This window comes from Pristiophorus japonicus, chromosome 3, assembly GCF_044704955.1.
Source record: "Pristiophorus japonicus isolate sPriJap1 chromosome 3, sPriJap1.hap1, whole genome shotgun sequence".
NCBI lineage: Eukaryota > Metazoa > Chordata > Chondrichthyes > Pristiophoridae > Pristiophorus > Pristiophorus japonicus.
The window spans coordinates 153,772,380-153,786,829 of record NC_091979.1 but is presented as its reverse complement, the minus strand read 5'-3'; the positions used below and the strand labels follow the sequence as shown (position 1 = coordinate 153,786,829).

The following is a 14,450-nucleotide window of genomic DNA, read 5'->3' as shown; positions in this document are numbered from 1 at the left end:
GATATGCTCTTTTCTCATTTGCAGAAGAAATCTATCAACCGTGCCGAGCAAGGGCGGACGGGGGGCGGCTCTGCTCAGCTGCAGCCCCTAACAGGGATTGAGGAGCGTGCGGCTGCGCTGGTTGGCCACGAGAGTCGTTCGACCACCACCCGTGGTTTGGCGGAGCCCAGCCATGCGTCTCGTGAGTAATGTGTAATGTGTCAAACAATATTAAAAACAGTATTAAAAACTTAAATAAGTAACTGATCTAATGTCTTGTAATTATAATGCAATATGCAATATACTTGTAATGTATTTATGATATACTAATGATGGCATGTCATGCATGCATGCAGCCCTTGTGCATAAGAAGCAGGGGTTGCAGCCCTACAGCTTTTTGGGGTAGTGAAAAGTATTGATATGTAATATCTCGTTAATGTTCAATGTTATGTTCTAATAAGGTCTGTAAAAAGGTCATGTGTGTTTTTAAGGTCAATCTGAGACGCTCGTTCAGGTGCAACCGGCACCAGCACCTGCACCGTCACCCTCTGAGGAGGAAGAGGAAGTGGAGGAGCAGGAGGAATTGGAGTACTTTCCTCACCTTGAGGAGGAGGAGGAGGAGGAGGAGGAGCACCACCAGCAGCTGCAGACAGCTGTGGAGGGGGTGGATGAACCTGCAGCCATCTCGATGGAGATCGAAGAGGCACCGGGACCAAGCGGTGTGCAGCTGGCAACGCCAAGGCGCATCATATTGCACACGCCGACCCCATGGAGGTCGGGTCAGCGAGGTCAGCAATCTCCTACCTCGGACGGACAGACGGAGTGCTTGACTTCCCTGTGCACAGAGACGGTCGCGAGTTTCTCCAGGGGTTCAATCAGTTCTCTTCTAACTTCTCCAACTGGTCTGCTGTGCAAACAGAGTTAGCACGGCAGACTCTGGAGGTGATTCGAGAACAGACTGCCACAACCAATGCCCTTCGGCATACGTTGCTGGCTGGACACGGCGCTGCACCCCAAGGTGTCGTGTTGGGCCCAAGCACTCAAGCGAGTACGGAGGATACACTTCCTCTTGACTCGGAAGACGAACAGCATGCTTCGTCTTCCACTCCCACACCACCACCACGGCAGGAAGTCCTTCATCTCGGTCTGCGGGGACCAAAAAGGGTGGGTGGTGTTAAAACACGGGGTGGTAAAAGACCTGGAGGGAAATGCGGCCGCAGGTAGGGAGGGGGGTTGTTTTTTTCAATCTTAATGTTACATTTTTTTAAGTTCATGTGCGTTCATTGTTGTTTGGGGTGGGGTGGGGTAGGTGGGGGAAGGGTGTTGCTAAAATAATTTTTTTAATTCGTTGTTTTAAATAAAAAATTTTACTGAATTTAACAATTGTTGTGCATTCTTTTATAGTTAAGTTAAGCATAACATTTTAACAATTGTTCTGCATTTGTTGTGCATTCTCTTCTTATAACATAAGTTTACTTAAGTTAAGCATTATTGCAAATGCCAGGCCAGTGCAGGCAAGGCAGAAACGTAACTCAACGCAAACACAACTTTTGTTTAACCGTAACTGTAAATGTAAATGTGACTATCCCCAATGTAAGTTCAGACAAAGCGTTCATAAATGAGCTGCTGACGCCACAGCTTAACAGCCTCATAATTGCCACTGGATACTGGTCTTCTTGGGTGGGACCATGGCTAGATTGCCAGGCTGATTGGCCTCCCCGAGGTCCTCACCAGCCTCCTCTTCCTCCTCGCCGGCTGGCTCTTCCGTCTCTCCTCCTTCTGGAGGTGGAGCTGCAGCCCATCTGGCATTAGTTGTCCTCTACTTATAGCTAGGTTATGCAGCATGCAACACACTACAATAAACTCAACGACCTGGTCAGGGTGGTACTGTAGGCTGCCACCAGAATGGTCCAGACATCTGAAGCACTGCTTTAGGACTCCAATTGTCTTTTCGACGATGTTGCGTATTGCTATGTGGTTTTCGTTGTAACATTTCTCTGCTTCAGTGATGGGATTACACAGTGGGGTCATCAGCCAACTGGCAAGACCATATCCCTTATCCCCCAGCATCCAACTGTGACCTTCTGGCTGATTGACAAACAGGTCAGGAATAGCACCCTCACGTAGGATGTGCGCATCATGGATGCTGTCAGGTTTAACTAGAAAAGCACTGAAATCATTTCATGATTTGATCTTGAAGAGTATGACATTCAGATAAAGTTGCGTACCAAGGTTGCCTTGAAAAACCATACTGGAACCTCATTTCACTTCAGAAGATGACATTTATTTGCATCATTATGACATTTAGGATGATTTGAAAGTTAAATCAATCTTTTCTTTGGCGATATTTAATCACCAGAGTTGTGCTGACTGGACAAAGATACAATTTAAATGTTAACCCTAACCCCACTGATTACACAAAAGTCCACACAATGAAGATTGTTCAGATTCCATCAGAATCACTCAGCAACAGACCTTGTCACAGCCTTGATCCCTTGAATACAAGAGAGATAAGAGTATCTGCCCTTGATATCAAGGCAACGTTCGAATGGTACCAATGAAGCCTGACAATACTGAAGTCAGTGGCATTCAGTGAGAAAATCCTCTAGTAACTGACTCAGAGAAAGCTGGTTCTGCTCGTCAGAGACCAATTATTGCAGCCTCATGCTTTTAATGTAGGAATTTCTCAGGGCAACCCCATCATCTTCATCTGCTTTAATTACTTCCTTCCATCAGGAGACAAGGAGTGGGGCTGTTTAAAGACATTTAAATGGAGAAAGATTGCAAAGTGCCGCAGTGCAGCGGGACCTGGGGACACTTGTGCATGAAACACAAAAGGATAGTATGCAGGTCCAGCAAGTGATCAGGAAGGCCAATAGTATCTTGGCCTTTATTGCAAAGGCGATAGAGTATAAAAGCAGGGAAGTCTTCACAGCTACATTAGGTATTGGTGAGGTCACACCTGGAATACTGCATACAGTTTTGGTTTCCATATTTACGAAAGGATATACTTGCTTTGGAGGTAGTTCAGAGAAGGTTCACTAGGTTGATACCGGGGATGAGAGGATTGACTTATGAAGAAAGGTTGAGTAGGTTGGGCCTCTACTCATTGGAATTCAGAAGAATGAGAGGTGATCTTATTGAAACGTATAAGATTATGAAGGGGCTTGACAAGGTGGATGCAGAGAGGATGTTTCCACTTATGGGGGAGACTAGAACTAGAAGGCATGATCTTAGAATAAGGGGCTGCCCATTTAAAGCAGAGATGAGGAGAAATTTCTTCTCTGAGGGTTGGAAATCTGTGGAATTTGCTGCCTCAGAGAGCTGTGGAAGCTGGGACATTGAATAAATTTAACACAGAAATAGACAGTTTCTTAAACGATAAGGGGATAAAGGGTTATGGGGAGCGGCAGGGAAGTGGAGCTGAGTCCATGATCAGATCAGCCATGATCTTATTGAATGGCGGAGCAGGCTCGAGGGGCCGTATGGCCTACTCCTGTTCCTATTTCTTATATTATGTTCTCGTGTTAAGTTCCATGATTTATTCACAAGCCATCCAAAAATGAAGCAGCCCATGCCAGCCAACAACAGGACCTGGACAACATACAGACTGGAGCTGATCAGTTGCAGATAACATTGGCACTTTCCTCGCCACTCCAAATCCCTGAATTGCGCTAATGCCCCTAGCTTTTTATAGGTGGTAACATCTCCAGAAGAGAAGAATTGGTACATCCATTTTACTAGCAATTTACATTGAAATAGGGTGAAATCTGGCAGCAATGTACAAATGGGAGCATGATTGGCTTTTAATTGACAGTTCATATTTCATTAGGAGCTGAATCACACAAAAAAAACACAAATCGTTTTCAATATTTCAGCACAATCCTCCCCATATAATTTCATATTTGAGTTGGCATAATTGCTTCCAGGTTTACGCTGGTTTTGAGCCCTTTGCTAAAAGACTTAGGGCCAGACTTTCCCTAAAGGCCCTCAACGCCAGATTGCCCACTGAGAAGCACCACTAACATTCGGCGAAAAAAGCTGGCAAGATTTTCCATTTTAAAGTTTAAAGTAAAACTAATTGCCCAGCGAGTAAATGGGCGTTACACACTCATTGTCAGCGGTTTTCTCGGCAGGTAAGTGGAAAGTTAGCCAAATGGGCGGTCGTTACCGGAATAGACGGTAAATACAAACATTTAGTCTGAAGCTGCGGTTGGGCCTAAGTAGGGGGGAAAACATTTTTTTAAATTTTTCATTAAATAAAAATGTACAAAGCATTCCCAAGACAGTTTTAACCCTAATTGCCGTTTTAAAATTTAAAAAATGAATTAAGGAACCTTTAACTTACCTTTCTTTGCAGGGTCCCCCCTTACCGCTCTGTAAAAGCAGCTTGTTCTCGGCATTGCACGTGGGCAGTTTGGTCCCGGTGGCCAACTTCAGATGTGGGCGATAACATTAAAAAACTTACGTGGAAAGTCTCGCCAGGCGGAAAACCAGCTGAACGCTGAGAAAATCGTCGACAATGAAACCGAAAGTCTGGCCCAAACTCATTTTAAAAAAAGGTGAGGTGATCAAAATATTCATTTCTAAATACTCATGGCAAAGCAAGTTCTAGTTTGATGGGCATCACATCAGTACGGAATCACCTTTGCTGCATTATTAAATCTATTTTTATTTGTTCATTTTAATTGTAGTTGTCCCTCTACATTGAGTTATTTCTTTAGATTTTCATTGCTGTAGTCACGTCAGTGTTCTCAATCAGAAATCCTGCAAGGATGACATTTATTGACACTTACACAGATAGTATCACAGTCTGCCTACAAATAAAGTTTACTCCAATAACTTTACACATCGCCAAAATAAATATATATACATTGCCATGCTGCAACATAGTGTAGGTATAAATCGCAAATTCAGATGTGAAGCCCCGCAGTATTAACTCGTGAAGAAAACAACTGAAAGCTATTAACAAGCTCCCTATTAATGTTTGAAGTACCAATGTATTGCCTAAATGTTGCATATTTTAAAAAATTAAAATCAGGGATTAGACAAAAGGAGCATTACATTCAGTTGGCAAATTGACTATCTGTAACAAGCAAAATTTATTAAAATGGGCTTTCATGATTAATTCCAGATTTATAAGACCTGGACACAGACCATTGTACATATATGATCTGCAGTGTAACCGGTTTATGCTGCTACAAGTTGAATATATATATAACAATCAATTTTCATCTTATATTCATGGTTAGATTTCATCTCTTCATATTTACAATATAAATCATTACTTAAGCAGTTGCTGTGGTAAATTGTGGTACTTGCTTTGTTTGCCATGTAGTGAAAGGAACTTGAACTTGTTCGAAAACTAAAACTTACATGGAATTTTCTACAACTTGCATCTATATAGTGTTTTTAATGTAGAAACATGTCTAGAGTCTCTTCACAGAATCTTAAATCAGACAAAAATATAATGGCATTTTTCACCTGAAAACTTCAACATTCAGCCCAAATATATTCACTATTACTGCTGCTATGACAGTACAACTACAACAAGCATTCATATATCACCTTTAACTTAGATAAACATCCCAAGATGCTTTACAGAAGCATAGGGGGAAAACTGAAAGTTGAGTCAGAATATTAGGAAGGGCGACATGAATGAACTGGGTTATGAGCGACTTAATGGTGAGGGAGGCAGAGAAGAAAAGCGGTTTAAGTGAGGAAATTCCAGAGGGTGGGGCCTAGGCGACTGAAGGCATGGTCACCAATGCTGGAGCGAAGGAGAGGTGGGGATGCCAGTGAGAGAAATGCAGAGTTTTTGGAGGGGGCGAAGAGTTTGTAGCACTGGAGCTGGTTATGGAGTTGGGGAGAGGTGAGATCATGGAGAAAATTAAACATAAGGATAAAGATTTTAAATTTAAGGCGTTGATTCAGGCAGAACAATGGCATCACCCCATCCTCCCAACTTTCTTATTTGTAGCTTGTACCACAGCAATAACAATTGCATCCGAGCAGACTGAAGGTTACAACAAAAGTCAAAAACAAGGAAATAAAAAGGTATGCAAGATATCTAATGCTCACTGCCAAAAAACTGAACTTCAACAAAAGCAAAATACTACAGATGCTGGAAATCTGAAATAAAAACAGAAAATGTTGGAAATAATCAGCAGATCAGGCAGCATCTGTGGTGTGAGAAACAGTTAAGGTTTCAGGTTGATGACCTTTCGTCAGAACTGGAAAAAGTTAGAGATGTAACAGATTTTAAGCAAGTGGAGGGGCAGGGAAAGGGGGGAGGGGCAGGGAAAAGGAGGAGGGGAGGAAAGGACAAGAGGGAAGGTCTGTGATTGGGTGGAAGGTAGGAGAGATTAAAAGACAAAAAGGATGATGGTGCAAGGCAAAAGGAGGAGATGGTAATAGTCATAAAGAAACAAAAGAGTCTAGAATCTTTTAACAAAACTTCAACATTCACCTGACCAACAGCAACCTTGCTTTAAGAGGTACTCCAAAGCAGGCCAAGCTCACGTTCCTGTCTGTCTGTGATATGATTGCTGGGGGTTGAACCTCAATTTACATAGGGAAATAAGTATTTTGCTGGTCAGTGATATCAACTCTTCATTCAGCCATTGTCTAATTGAATGGTGAAGTAAACTCTGGACACTCAATGGCTGGCTCCCCGTTCCTATGTGCCCCCAAAATGGCACCTCAGTAAATTTGCCATACAGTAAATTAACTGCTTGAGATTAAGGCTAATTTTCCAACCCGTGCTTACCATGAGCAAGGACAATATCAGGCAAAATCTCACTAAATTTACCCTCGTGTCCACATTTGCAGGAATTGCATTTGAAAAAAAGTACATTCATCATATTAAAAAATGTTGATTTGAAAGATGCCAGCAGACATTTTAAACAAAAAACATTCAGGACATCAACCATTTGTGCTGCAATCTGAGATTCTAACTTGGTCCTTTATTTCATCTCCAAATTGTTTCTAAATTTTAATTTTTCTGAAGTACAGAAAGAACATTCTTATAACTTAAGTCTGTATATACTATTTGTAAAGCATATCTAGATTACCTGCAAAATATTTGCTGCAGTGCTTTGGAAAAAAAAACTGTTAAGCTTGGCAAACATATTGTACACGCGGTTCAATCATAACACTGAAAAAAAAACAGAAAACGCCTTTCAGTATTAAGACCAATCCTGTTTAAAATATTCAAGTAAATGCAAGACATTGCAGCATAAACAGCAGTTTCCAGTTATAATTCACAACAGCCAAATTCCTGAAGTCTGCTGTGTTATCAGCATTATCTTTTATGTAAAAGTTGAATGAGTTGCAATAACAGCTTTAGCTGCAGACAGCATATTTAAACAAGAGTATTTTGCTGTTTTAATATTACCAGCCTTCCCATTAAGTCCCCAATCCTATTCTATGTACATAAAGACCAAGGCACAGGAGAAATTTCCTTTTTTGATTCTCCAATGATTTCCTATATCCCCTCCTCCTGATGGAAATAATTAATTCTGGAGAATAGTTCCAAGGACATCAGTGGACCTCTCAAACCTCTCCTAAAGGAGCTGTTCTTTACTCTAGAGTCCAGATGGTGCAGCATTAGCAACTTTATCACAACCAAGCTTGACCCTATCCTAACCTTACGCCCACACACAAACATTCCAACAAGGGACACGAAATAGCAATCTGGAATGCAAATCCCGCCCATTTTTTTCTCCTTCTTAGCCAAGGGATGCCGAGGCCTAGTTTTGCACCTACCATTGCCTGTGAGCCTGGTGGATGAACTGATAGTGTTCAATTTGATTGCTAAACCTTCCCAACTAAACCAGCAAAGTTCTTTACAGCAAATGGATTATTAGATGGATTAATATGGCAATGGATACAGTGGCTGATTGCTCAACAATGAGACAGGGTGTGTATTACTGTACAAGAGTTGTAGCGGTATACCACTAAAAGCGAGCCTAGAGAAGCTGAAAACATATTCAGGGGAAAACTGCAGATACTTGGACAAATGGAGTGTACCAGAGGCAACAAGCAAGATTAATTTTTATTATAGCGAAATACGTCAATCGGCTGACACTTATGGGCAAAGGTTGGCCAAGAGTGCTTTGTTTGGATTGGTACAGCATCTGTAGTACAGAAATGGTTAAGTCGCGGCTAGATACTCTACTGGAGAAATATGCCAACATGTTTCAGGACTCATATGAGGTCATCAAGGGAAACAATGCACATATTCAGATTAAGTCGGATGTCAAACCTACTTTTTGTAGACCAAGGGCGGTACCATATGCATTAAAATCGCAGGTTGAGCAAGATAAGTTGGAGAAAAACTGAGTTTTAGTGAAGACTGATCGGAGTGACTGGGCCATCCCATTAGTTGTAGTTCTGAAGGCAGACAAAACGGTACAGCTTACGGGATTATAAAATTACCCTGAATCGAGCAGTTGATGATGAACAGTACCCTTTACCGACATCACAGGATCTGTGTGCAGAACTGGCAGGAGCCAAAGTCTTCACAAAACTGGATCTCTCCCACACCGATGCTCAACGCAAGGTTGTCAAGGATAGTCAGCAATATCTGACAGTTAACACACACAAAGGTTTATATTCATACACCAAGTTGCCCTGTGGTATCAAGTCCTCACCAAAGATATTTCAGGCTACCATGGATAAGATCTTACAGGGAATAAATTACTGTTTGTGCAATCAAGATGTATTAATAGCCACCAGCACAGAGAAGGAAAACCTGGAAATCTTAGAAATATTCAGTCAGTTCAATGACCATAATCTGAAGCTGAAGGGGAGTAAATGTGCATTCATACAGCGTGAGGTGATTTATCTTGGGTTGCGGGTGGATGAAAATGGTCTCCAATGGTTAAGGAGAAAGTGCAAGCCATCATGGTGGCTCCGGAACCGAAAAATGCTACTGAATTACGATCCTTTTTAAGCATGGTCCAATATTATGCTCATTTCCTCCCTGGACTAGTGACAGTGTTCACACCACCACATTAGTTATTAATGAAAGATGTGCGTTGGATATAGGACAAAGAGCAACAGTGCATACGACACATGCAAGCGACACTTGAGCAGTAATATTCTTCTCGTCCATTTATAATCTGACTCGTGAGCTAAGACTAGCATGTGATGCCTTTGGGTATGGTGTGGGAGCAGTGATCAGCCATGTAATGAATGATGGGCAGAAAAAACCTGTTGCCTTTGCATCACATAAGCTCAACAAAAGCGAACAAAATTAAGCCCAGATTGAGAAAGAAGCTTTCTTTGGGACGCCAATTCACGCTAGTAAACGATCACAAACAGTTATGAGCTATCTTAGGCCCAAAGGCGGTGATTCCATCTATGATGGCTTCCAGGATGCAGTGATGGGCTATTTTATTGTCTCAGTACGACTACAGAATCGAGTATCATAAGTCGAAGCAGTAAACAGTGGCGGATGCCCTTTCAAGATTGCCCCATGAAGATTCTGAAAGTGGCCGCAAACTGTCAATCTTCACTCTAGATGTCTTTGATGTGGACTTTCCAGTCAACGTCTCTTTTATTGCAAAGCACACACAGAAAGTTGCCACATCACAGCAATGCTATGAGCATACCCTGCGAGGGTGGCCTGAAGATAAGAAGCATTTAGACGAGGAGATAAAGCCGTTTTATCGTCGTCGGCACAAATTATCATGTGAGCAGGGATGTCTAAAATGGGGCCTGCGAGTAGTCATTCCCAGTGCACTACGGGCCAAAGTCTTGATGGAAATTCACAGTGAGCATACTGGCACCATAGGCATGAAATCAGTAGCCCCAAGTTTTATTTATTGGCCTGGATTGGATAATGACTTAGAATTATTAGTAAGTAAGGTAACTATCTGTCAAGACTGTAGGGTCATGCCAGCTAAACCGCTGCTGCAAACATGGATTTGACCAACAAGACCATTCCAAGGAATACATATTGATTTTTGCAAGAGGGGCAATGATAATTTCTGGTTTAATCGATAGCCATTCATAATGGCTGGAAGTACAGCATATGGGGACATCTGCGACTACAGGGCTTACATTGGATGAATTAATTATAGGATATTTTTGCATGCTATGGCCTGCCCGAAGAAATGGTGTCAGATAATGGGCAGCAATTTTGGTCCACGCAATTTACGAATTTTTCCAGACACAACGGTATCAAACACACATTAGTAGCATCATATCATTCTGCTTCGAATGGTGCAGCTGAAAGGTTGGTCAAGATTGTTAAGGAAGCTTTGCGGAAACAAGTTCTACAGGTGGGATCATCGGTGAGCATGAAGCATAGGTTAGCAAATGTTCTTTTCAAGTACAGAACTACACTCCATTCAACAACAGGGTACACACCTACTCAATTATTGATGAAGCGTAGGCTGAGGACGCGTCTCAGTTTATTGCAATCAAACTAGTCTGATAAGGTAGAGAAGGCACAAACATAATTATTATTCTGGTATCCAAGAGCGGTGCTTTCAGAAGGGTGATCAACTGAGTTCTCAGTCTGTCAAAAAGTGAAAGTCCACACAATTGGGACATTGGGACAATTATTCAGGTATGTGGCACCAAGCAGTACTTAGTGAAAATTGATCAAATGTTTCTGGCAAGCGATGCACTTTCGGTACCACGAATGTGTGATTATGAGACTGACTTGAACGGTGATCAGAGTGAGTTGGCAGGTCCAAGTATTCCAACGGACACAACGTCCATATCCCCACTGACTCAGATGCAGGCGACTGAAGACGGTTCTGCGGGTATGAGACAATCTCGCAAAGACTGTGTATCTTCTGAGGGGGGAAGTGGATTTGGGGTTCAGTTGAGAAGATCAATGAGAAAACGCAAACTACCTAAACAGGGGATTAATAACTGGGAATATCAAGATCTTAGGAAGAAAGCCAATACCAGGACTGATGTAAGGGTTTCAAGGAAACTCAAGAGGGCACATGAAGATAAGAGATCAGGAATCCTGGGACAAGCAGTCTGAAAACAGAAATTCCCCAAGACGGTCTCCTGCGCCAAAGGAGAATCTAAAAAACGGGCATGGCCAGCTAATTGCAAAGAAATGGAATTCTGAGTGGGAGGAAGCTAAAAGCTTACAAGATACTCGGGCCCAGATGTCAAATTTGTAAAACTGTATTCACGAAGTAGATCAGTAATCTTTTGAAATATTGTATAAATAACGACAACAATAAATACCTTGTTTCTAAAAAAAAGAGAAGCCGTGTAATGTATGCACCTGTGAGCATGCTCACAGGCTTGAGAGCTGTTGCACTGAGTGGCTTCGCCAGTCACGTAATGTTCACAAGATTCAATACAAGCCCAGTTAACTGAGCTCAGGTTCTTCATGATGAGGTGTGCAGTTGTGAGCCTTGTGGATGAACTGGTAGCGTTCAGTTTGAGTGTGAAACACTGGATCAAGACCTAGCACTGTCAAGCCCGTGTGGTGGCTGGTGTGCAACAGCCATCACACATTAAAAAAATCCACGCACAGGCATCTTCCACCCTTCAACATGTAGTTCGGGACCTGGAATATTAGGTCCTTCATTGAAACACCTGTGAACTCATCCCTTTTGGGCGTGGAAGCAAGTCATCCTCGATACGAGGGACTGCCTATGATGATGATGAATAAACCAACTAGTTCTTTACAGCAAATGTGTAGCTATGCATTCTTCAGCAAAGAACCCATGAAGCAAATACACTACACTGCCTAAGTGAAATCAGCTGGCAACACACATGAAAGATGAAGCAAATTATTTTGGAGTGTGACCCTCCTTGCAGGGGGCATTTGTTTATCCACTGAACCACCGTATTTGCCGTAATTTTTTACAACACTGATGTATAATAGCAGTGGAGCATAGGAACAGCGGTAGGTCATTTAGCCCCTCGAGTCTGTTCGACCATTCAATTAGATCATGGTTGATCTGTATCTGAACTCCATTTACACCTGCCTTTGATCCATATCCCATGATATCCTTAACTAACAAAAATCTATTGATCTTTGTCCTGAAAATAGTAATTGACCCAGCATCCACACAGCCTTTTGGGGGTGAGAAGTCCCGATTTCCATTATCTTTTATTTGAAAAGGTGTTTCCTGATTTTGCTCCTGAATGGCCAAGCTCTAATTTTAAGATTGTGCCCTCTTGTTCTGAATTCCACCACCAGAGGAAATAAATTCACTGTATCTATATTGAAAGACCAATATATCCTCCTAAGATACAGTGCCCAATACTGAACACAGTACTCCAGATCGGGTCTGACCAAGGTTCTGTATAATTGAAGCATTACTTTTTCTCCTTTGCATTCCCCAGGATCAGCCATGATTATATTGAATGGCGATGCAGACTCGAAGGGCCGAATGGCCTACTACTGCTCCTATTTTCTATGTTTCTAAATCCTAAAGCCAGAGAGGCCAGAATTGCCCTCCGCATGAAACAGGGCGCACCACCTGCCGCTTTTTTGCATGCATTACCGCCCCAATAGAGGAGGCAGCCATTAGAGCAAAATTCAGCACTTAGAGCAAAAAAAAAGTGAGGTGGTGGTGGAGGCGGAAATAGGCTCTTTGCAGCGGTGTGGGAACGGACTGACCGATTAGGCCAAGAAATTCAACTGATTCCCATTGACTGATGATGAGGCAATTGCTCCCTGGCCTTCTTAATGGGCAGATTTTGCAGGTAGGCCCTGAGCATAGTTTGTATTTGGTGCTTCTGACGGAATGTCTAATGCAAGAGCTTTAAGGTGGTCCAGCCACTTCTTTGATGTGGAACTTGAAACGCTCGTCCAAGCTGTGGAGGGAAGAATGCATGTACTGTATCTGACTCTGGCTCTCACTCGGCTCAAGGGTGTCGGTCTGACTCTGGCTCACACTCTGGGTATCATCTGCAATCATAAATGGCACAAGGGTTCCGTGAGGGTGAGGTAGGACATTGCACCATCCAGCAAGCAACTTGCACACAATCATGACTGGTAGGCGCTTGGACTTTCAGGGAGTGATGGCATTAAAGAAAGGCCTTCACTAACCGATGCTGCCCTCAGCGGGATCCACACTGCCAGCGGCCACAGGGAAGGCAGCATCTGGGCCCACAAGCCCGATGCACCCTCTCCTCAATGTCAGTGAGCTGCTGGATATCGGCTTTGCCTCTACCAGTCCTCTGTTGCTCCAAAGTAGTAGTGTAAAGAATCCAAGTGTGGGTCCATTACATGCAGGTGTAATATTCAAATGAAAAGGACTCTCCATTGCGAATATGTACACATAGATACGGATGCCTCAGCAATGAAATGGTGCTTCGGTAACTATATCGTGAAAGTGGAAAATAAGAGTAAGTGAAGGAGAGGCTCAGGGATGGAAGGTCAGGAGTTGGGGAAACATGCATTCACTTTCAGCATTCGAATGATGTCGTTAAACTTTTGCGGCATTGGGTGGCGGTGCGGTCATGAATTGAGGTCCCCGACACCTCGACAGCTATCTCTATGCATTCACAGACACCGCGTGAGTGGGTCTTCCTTCAGACAGAGAGCCTTGAGCCAAGTTCAGAGATTGGCGACATGTCCGATGAGGGCAATGAAGAGGGGGGACACTGCTGCGAGTTCCTCATCACTGCTTCCTATACTCCCACGTGCTAGCTCAGATACTGGGCGTACGCTTTCAATGCAGTTAGATTTAGGAGAAAAGTCTGCACTGGGTGATGCACCGGGGCCTAGCAGACTGCAGCATGGTGAAGGGCAAAGGGAACCTCGGGTGCCAGCTCTCCGCGGGGGTGGGGGGGGGGGAGGGTTGCACGTGAGTTCTGCTGAAGAGGACTCAGATGAGCCCCTCGACATGGCGGCTTTTTAAACAAGGGTGCAGGCTTTGCATTCGCAGATGTTGGAGGCAATGGCAAGGGTGCCTTAAAGCCTGTCGCAAGTGGTCAGGAGCGTGGAGAAGTCGGCCTCCCGCATTGTGGACAGCTGTGTACACACCATGGAGCCCATCATTGCCAGTGTGCAGACGATGGTGGACTCCCAGAGTGCCCGTGCGGATCCAGATGTGATGAGGTGTGTCGTCGGCGATGTGGCAGCTGCCATTACAGCACTGTCAGAAGGGAACCAATGCCTCAGTGCTGTATTGGAGAGGATGACCACTGGCCTGGAAGCTTAGAATGCTCTCAGGCACTCTCAGCAACCGGCCACGGAGCGTCTTACTGCTGTCATGTCTGGTGGCATCGAGACTGTGTCTGCTCTCATGCAGTCTCAGCTGGATGCCACGCGAGCTCTGACTGTTGCCATCATGGCTGGGTCCACCAAGGACCTTCCAGTTTCGCGCCACCCCACCGAATTGTGTTTCAGCAGATTGGTGGGGATGGTGAGGTGCTGCCCCAGGGGAGTGGTGCCGGGTCATCGGACCAGGATCCTGATGTGGTCTCTCACGATACAGCAGTCCTGATCTGAGACCCCCCCCACTTTGCCATTG

General features: G+C 43.7%; 1 protein-coding gene across 4 annotated transcripts in view; it reads right to left on the bottom strand.

The window, feature by feature from the left end:
* Positions 1 to 14,450, bottom strand: part of plcl1 (phospholipase C like 1) — a 506,974-nt gene that overhangs the window by 333,885 nt on the left and 158,639 nt on the right. The window lies entirely within an intron of this gene.